The sequence below is a fragment of the Neltuma alba genome, unplaced genomic scaffold, assembly GCF_004799145.2.
Source record: "Neltuma alba isolate B1F8T4 unplaced genomic scaffold, ASM479914v2 tig00007360_pilon, whole genome shotgun sequence".
Taxonomy (NCBI): Eukaryota; Viridiplantae; Streptophyta; class Magnoliopsida; order Fabales; family Fabaceae; genus Neltuma; species Neltuma alba.
In genome coordinates, this window is record NW_021634762.1 from 79,266 (window position 1) to 87,540 (window position 8,275).

The 8,275-nt window shown below is 31.7% G+C and overlaps 1 pseudogene; it reads right to left on the reverse strand.

Annotated features, from left to right (window-relative positions):
- Positions 1 to 835: 835 nt before the first annotated feature.
- On the reverse strand, positions 836 to 4,335 carry LOC114752387 (shikimate O-hydroxycinnamoyltransferase-like; annotated as a pseudogene).
- Positions 4,336 to 8,275: the final 3,940 nt, after the last annotated feature.

Below are 8,275 nucleotides of genomic sequence, written 5' to 3' on the forward strand. Positions count from 1 at the left end.
ATATTTTTAGTTATTTATTTTTTAATAATAATTATTTTTAAAAGATAATAGTTAAAAAATTATCTTTATTTTAAATTTTATTCACATTGAAATAATTATTTTAAAAAATAAAAAATAAATTTGAGCTATCGAAACAAGATATGAATGGTCTAAATAAGATAAGCTTTAAGTGCTCATATTTAAGAAGAGCATCCAAACCGGTTCCTAAATTAAAAACCGGATAGACTACTAAATTAAAACGATGGTATTGAATCACCAAGTTCTTGTATCTAAAAATAATCCCTATAAAATTGGACCAAAATTTTTTAGTGCATAATGTCAAATGTGCATGCATCAAAGTTTTCTAAGGAATAAATATGATTATTCCCTTTAATAATAATTATTATAAGAACATTTATTAACATTCTTAATATAAGATCATTATTATCTAAAACATTAATTTTTTTCTTTTGAGTCTCCTTTGCAATATTGATATGAAGTAAACAAACATCTTTAATTAATAAACTTCAATAAGAGTAATTTTAAAAATGAAATTTAATTGAATTATTTAATCTATACAAATTTATTACTGCATCCTTTTGCTGGCGGAATTTTTAATGCATCTTTATAGGTCCCCGTTTGGAACATTTGGATACAGCTTGCACCCAGGATGGATTCAATCTTCCTTTACTAGTCACCCACACTTTTTTTAAAATATAGACATATATATAAATGATCAATAATATAAGAATCTAGTAAATGACTTACTTTAATTTCAGTATATGTATATGTATGTAATTTTCATTTTAATGGATTAACTTTTTTCCTTCTTGCAAGCTAGTGGGTTACTGTCGGCTAAAACAAATTAATAATATACTCACATCTGTGATCAATTACATAGCTAGATGCATTCATGTCATTTGACTGAGTCAATAAGTTGAAGATACTTTCCATAACATTACAAATACATATCAAAGTCAATAAGTTGAAGATCCTTTCCATGACACTACAAATAGTCAAATACGTATCAAAGAGTGAGATAGTCCCAAGTTAAGGGCTTCAACGTATGTGCAGCCTCACATTCTATCTTCTTCAACTGTCCCTTTCGTAGGTGCATGTACACCACCCAGTCACCGTTCTCCGCGGGGCTCGGCATCAGCATCACGTAGCCCGCGTCACCGCCCCATGGAAAATGGTATGACCCGAACACCGGCCTCCCCCACCCGAAATCCACCTTTGCTTCTACGAACCTCTGCCCCGACGATACCACAATAGCCGGTCCATCATCTTCTTCTTCCCCTTCTCCGGCACAATATATCCTCGCCAACCCAGCACCAGGGCGGTGTTCCTCGACCCAATCTATAAGGCTGAGAAATGCTCCTCCGTTGTCGCCGCCTCTAAAAACTCATGAACTTCATCGGCCACCCAACTCAGCGACTTCTCAGACAGCTCCGCCGCCGTTTTCGCACCGTATGGTACTGAAATGACGTTCCCAAAATATGAGCTTAAAAGCGACGCTTTCTCTTTGCTTAGTCTCTTTCTTCCATCAACCACAATTCCCATTTTGGCAATGACCCTTTTGTCCTCGGCACTAGCAGCAACCATCTTCCATAAGAATGCACAGAAAGACTCAAGCTTGGTTCGCCTCTTCACTCCATCGATGACAGCATTTGAGTTTGCGAGTGTTTGAATGTAGTTAAGTTGGTCGGCGGTGATGTATTAGATCCGACTAATGAGAGGATCGGGTTCGGAGCCGGGTATGGGTTTCTTCGGGGGTGGTAGGTTAGAGAAGGGAACGTACATGTCGTGAATGGAAGGGTGGATGCGACGGGGAAGCCGTGGGCTGAGCAGAGATCGCCGGGAAGATGGTTGGGACGGAAGAAAGGCCGGTGTGGGGCTGGTGGGCTGGGCCAACCGGGCCCAAGACACGAGGAACATGTTGGCTGAGTAGGCATCGGCAATCCGATGGTCAAAACTGCATGCCACTACTAAACCACCACACTCGAGAAATGTTACCTGCGGGATATATAATTTGATAAATGTAATTAATATTACCGCCGGTACTAATTATAAAAACTAGTTAACTAATTTAAAAAGATTAAAAAAACAAGTTAAATTAGTTATTTGTAATAAATAAATATTGTCTTTCCTAAAATATCCTTACTAATCAAGTGTGTGGGTCAGAATTATCATTATTAGAAAGACTACTTTAGAAAAAAAAATACACAAGTATTAAAAACAAAATGGTCTTATATTTATAACCAAAATAAAAATTAAATAAAGTCTTGTATTAAGAATCAGATGTAGTAGTTAAAATTAATGATTGAGAAACAAGTATAATACTCCTCCAATGCTAAATACAAGGACTAAAAAATAATTTTCAAGCATCACATCATGTGGGGACTTAGATATGCTTAAAGTGGTAAGTACTTGCTTTACTAAAGTGAAAAACAAAAAGTTCGGTGCCACTCTTCTCAAGCACATGGATAGAGCTTTATTGTTACTTGTATGATAATGATTTTCCAAAAGGCAGAAGCAGGTCCAAGAGACCCGGAGGAAAGTTATGCACGACATTTTTAAGATGCGAGTAATATTATTTTCATTCGCGCCTACTTATATTATTCTAATTTTTAAGTGAAGATTGAATTAATAATGAATTTCCTTCGAGATGTAACGAACACTATTGAGCATTTTGTACTCCCAAAACTCAAATCAAGACAAAATAGTCTTTACCAACTAATAATTTGGCTTTATTTTTTGTATGCTCAGGAAACAGTTTTGGTGCTCATTGCAGCAATAAACATTATGATACTCATCAAATCTTAATTATTCAAATTTAATATAAGTAGTCGAGATTTAGTTTTTTATTTTTTTTAAAAAAATATTTTTCTTTCCTGGGAATATAATCCAAAATAAAGTTAATCTGTATATTTTTTAAAAGCTTTTTATTTAAAAATTATTGGTTGAAAATTTTAAATTTAGACTATCAAACTTGTATTTTAATGGCGTAGATTTTACCATAGAAATGATCATCACAGTATTCAACACTACGATGAGCACTGAAGCCACAAAGACAATGGAACCGGTTTCAATACTCTACACAAGAATGAGCACCATGATGCTCTTTCTTTATAGTAAAATCTGAACCATTCAAAATCAATTTTAATGGTCTAGATTTTTAAATGGAAGTTTTTTTTAAAGATATTACATTTATTTTGAATTATATACTTATTAAAAAAATTTAAAAGAAAAAATATTAAATATTAAATCTCGGCCGTCCATATTAAATTTGAATGGTTGAAATTTAATAAGTATCATGATATTTATCATTGGTTATAACAACCTTCCATGAATTTCAATAACTAACCAAAAAAGAGATTATCTTAATAATTTTTAATGCTGTAACTCTCCGTATAACCTTTCTTATAAGCTTAATATACAAGAACATGACTTTTCAAAAGCAAAGGAGAACGTGTCAGAATCAGTTTTGATACTCATCATCTTGATGAGCACCCTAAACTTATCAGATCTAGATCATTCATATTTTATTTGGAGGGTCCATATGTGATTTTTTTATTTTTATTTATTGAAAGTCATTATTTTAATATGTATAAAATTTAAAATAGAAATAATCTCTTAACTATTATTTTTAAAAAAAAATAGTTTTTCTATTTAAAAATAATTAATTAAAAATTTTAAATTTAGACTTAAATATAAATAGTAATAAGTTTAGGATGGATTACAAGAACTGAAACTGATTTCAAAACACGTGGCTGCACTTGCAATTGTTTCCATTTTTGTGACGACACACCCACACCACACACGACTTTCCAAAAGAAAAAGACAACAGGTCTCTGCATGCGCATGCACTTGCAATTATGTGTCCTTTTCTGTGACGATACACACACGCACACATACATATACATACATGTGTGTATATATATATATATATATAAAGAAATTACCTGTACAGCCAGGACGCCATCTTTCGTCTGAGGAACAAGCTTGCCTTCAATTGAATCATCAGGGTTGTACAAGTCAAGACTTCACAAAATCAACCCCTCGGTTGTTGCAGAGAAGCTCCGGTTCTCCGGCGAAGTTAGCCACCAATTCTCCGGCAAAGTCGTAGAAGGAGACCAGAGCCTCAGACAAGCTCTTCCTGAGAGCGGCCGCCACCACGATGGAGATGGCAGTTTGCGGTTTGTCGTAGCAAAAGAAGACGCCGACGTCGACCGGCGGGAGAAGGAGGTCGAGATTGGAGAGTGGAAGCGAATGCTCTTGTAACGGCAACATGGCGGCCACCACCTCTTGCTCGTTACCGTCACTTTGAAGTTCGTCTCCTTTCTTGAAGCTTCTTTACTATCCATTCTGGTTATTATGATACCAATAACCAGGTCAATTAATCTCTGAAGACTTGCTGGCTTTGAATGGAACTGGTTCAAGTTTCATGGATTTATAGACACTGCACACTTCAGAACAGAGAGTGAGTGGAATGGAATTTTATCCTTTTTGAATAAAAAGTTCAAATGATGTTAATATGTGGTTGAGGTGAAAAGGGGAAATGAAGAAAAAATTGGAAAAAAAACATGTGGTTGAGGGGAAAAAAAGGGAATGAAATTGAATTTAACAGTCCTTATAGTTGAAAATTGGATTTAATCTTAAATATAATATTCTAATTCAGTTTATTTTTTTATTTTTCTCAAAACATTCCTATTAATTAAAAGAAGATCCCACTAAAAGAAGTTTCAAAGCACATAACTACAGAAGATATATAGTTTAGGGAGATCAATGTATATTTATGATAATGACTAATTTAACTAAATTTTTTAATGTCCCTTCGAAAACATCCGATAAAAACTTAAACTAATTTTCTAAATATTCTCAAATTAGTTATCTAATCCTTACTCTTTCTATTTTAAATATAAGATTTATTTTATAGTGTTGTATTACAAAATGAATATTACATTTAAGACCTGAGTCACTATACTAAGGAGAGGAGGTATTATGTGGATGAGGAAAAAAAAGAAATGAAGAAACAACTGGAAAACAATAAAATAGCTAATTTAGTGGGTGCCATTTCATTTGATACGATAACAAGTACGGGTACCATAGAGCCCATGTTGAAGACTTTTTTTCTTTTTTCTTTTCTCCAATTTGATACCGTTTTGTTCTTGTTCTTTTCCTTCCTTCCCTTTTTTTAAATTAAAAAGAGAAGAAAATAATATGGACTTAATTTCAACTTCTCACTCAACTCTAACCGCATGCTGTAAAATGTCACTTTTTTAAATATTTGTTTTGTTCACCCAAAATAAAAGACACTAGTCTAATTGGGGATGAACTGCCATATAATCTTTGCTAGTCAAACTCCAAAGATGAGAAGGACAATCATTTAGAAGAGAGGTATGCGAAATCCCCTCCTTAGCCAAGGCGTGAGCAAGCCGATCTTGGTCCCTAGAAATGTGTGTTGTCATTAGCTCCCAAGTGGATCTTATATCGTCGCTGCTATATTCCCTGCACAACTTGTTAACAAGAATCATAGCATAGCCTCCCATTCAACAATTAGGGCCCGTTTGGATTGCCCTTTGAAGTTGCAAAAGTGCCCTAGAGTCTATAAAACTGAGGTTTGGAGCTAATTTAGGAATTGTGAGTTGTTTGGCTGGTCATTTAGCCTAACAACTTCTAAAGCAAAAGTTGGATGTGTTTCAACGCCGATGAAAGAAATTTTGACTTCAGGAATGCGAAGAGAGAAAACGAAGAGAGAAAAAAGATAATTATGAGACGCGATAGGAGTGTTTGAAGACACTAGTAAGTCCTACTTTGTTTTAATAAAAATAAAAAAAATTACTCAAAGTACTCAATAATTAAGTTTCTGGCAGAGAGAGAAGGTTTTTCTTAACCTTATTTATGAGTCACTTCATTAAATATTTGACATGAAAGTGCAATTTTATCTTTTATTTATTATAGCGTATATAGTTTCTTTTTTAAAAGATATATATATTAAACAGCTGTAAAGTTGAAAAGTTATTATATTTTGATGAAGAGTTAATATAGTTTAAGGTTTTTCTTGATTTGTATAAAATAAGTTAAAAGCGCCTCATAAATAAGATCAAAGAAGTATGCTTATAAAAATATCCAAAGGAAAAAAAATTAAATAATAAATTTAGAGAAAATTGGAAAAAAATCTTCATTAAAAATCTAATTGGTGGGAAAGACTTAATAAATTTTTATACACACAGGTAGCAGCACTTTGCAAATTAAACTTTTATACAAACCCTTTAACTTAAGTCCTTTTTACTAATTTAAAATCCTTATTATAATTTTCTCACTAAAAGATATTTTTATTTTATAATTTTAATTATAATTGGTTTTTAATAATTATCACATTAAAATCATATAATATAAAATACTAGTATTCAATAAAGTTTATGTTTATTTTAGTCATTTTATATCTTTTGCCGCCAAGTTCCCGTGCTAAAAGTAAACCTTTATAAACAGTCCATTCCTCAGCTTCCAACACGTCACATTTGCCAAGGGATTGAGTAAATCATGCTAACGTTTATAGGGACTAATTATTTTCACAATCATGCTGGTTTGGATTAGCTTTTGTTAAATGGGTTTTTGGGGAAAAAAAAGTGAGTTAGAAGCAAAGCTGAAAGTTTGAGCTTTAACCTTCGGTAACGAGAAGAGAGAAAACAAGAAGAATGAGAAGAAATATAAGAATATTTAACTAGATCTTATCTTGATCCAATAATTCGATTTTTTTCCTTCTAAGAAGAACAAATTAGCTAATAAAATTTAATTTTTTTAATTTTTTTTTGAATTTATCAAATTGTATAAATATGATATACTACTTTTGCTCTTTAATTTAATATCCCAATAGATTAATTTGAAGATATTAAGGAAGCTACATAAATTATCACATTAATATCATATAATATAAAACACTACTATTCAATAAAATTCATGTCTTTTTTGGTTATTTTACATTTAAATTTACTTTTTCATTAATTATCTAAACAAATTACATATTTTTTAATTGACTTTTTATAAACACCAATTTAAACATAAATTACATTACATTAACTGACTTTTATTCTAATTTAAATTTGTAAAAATCAGTCTTGTGACTACTAATCTAAACATACCTAGTAATGTCACGGCCAGTCACGAGTAGCTGTCGACTCCAAATACAATAATCAAAATGCAAGTGGAACAGCGATAGCGTTGAATAAAGAAGAAAGGCGTGTTCATAATGGACATTTACATTTAATTTTTTAAAAGTATTCTTGTGATACAACAAGTAATATATATAAAAATTTTTTATCTCAATTTATGTAAAAATATTTTTAAAGAGTTGAAATAAACACCCCAGTAGAGTTGTGTATTTCTGAGGTATATACTGTGTAAATTAGAAAAATTATTTTTTGATAAAAAAATTTTATTGGTGAGAATGAACTAACAACTTTTTATATATGCAGAAAGTATTAGTAGTTTGTAAAAATTTTAATGGTATATTTTCCCTAATTTTTCTAATACATATGAGAGTGTAGTTTAGGTTTTACGTTCTTAGAGGCTGAATACATGTCCTCCCTTTACTTTCGTCCTCTTGTCTGCTGTTGGATGATGCTGTCCGCAACGGATCACAATTATATAAAATCCCAAACGAAAACAAGACAAAAACAGTTGTTTTTGGGCCAGCAAAACAAGGCAAGATGCTGTGTACTCGGGAGGCATGAATGGGAAAGGAGTCTTTGGATTTTCAGGGGAAATTACTGTGAAATAACACTTATAGAGTATATTCGAGTAAAAAGAAACTTTTACATGTTTGACATCGTTAGGCATATTTTAAGACCTTATCTCATTAAAATATAAATAGTGTATATTTCATGTTTTATAAAATAAATTTTTTAAATTTTTTATTATTGTCTTCATTTATCTTGGCTAAAATTTAGTAGTTCAATTTTAGTTTTCAAAAAATTTTAACATTTTGTCCTTAATTTATAAAATATAAAATATGGAGAGTTCAAATTTCAATGTCATGGTTTAAATAAGAAATGGATAGAAATGAAAGGGAAGGGAAATGAAGAGACCGCCTAAGGAATAATTCATAAATAGTTAAGTACCTCAAAGGAAAACAATATGCGTTTTCTTGCGGATATATTCTCATAGATTAAAAAAGGAAAATTCCAAATGACCAAATAGCAAAAAAAACTGCTTGTTTTTCATGAAATTTGTTTGAGAGAAACTGCTGTTTTGGCGTAGTGAAGGGTCGAGGCATGTGTAATATCCTTAAAAA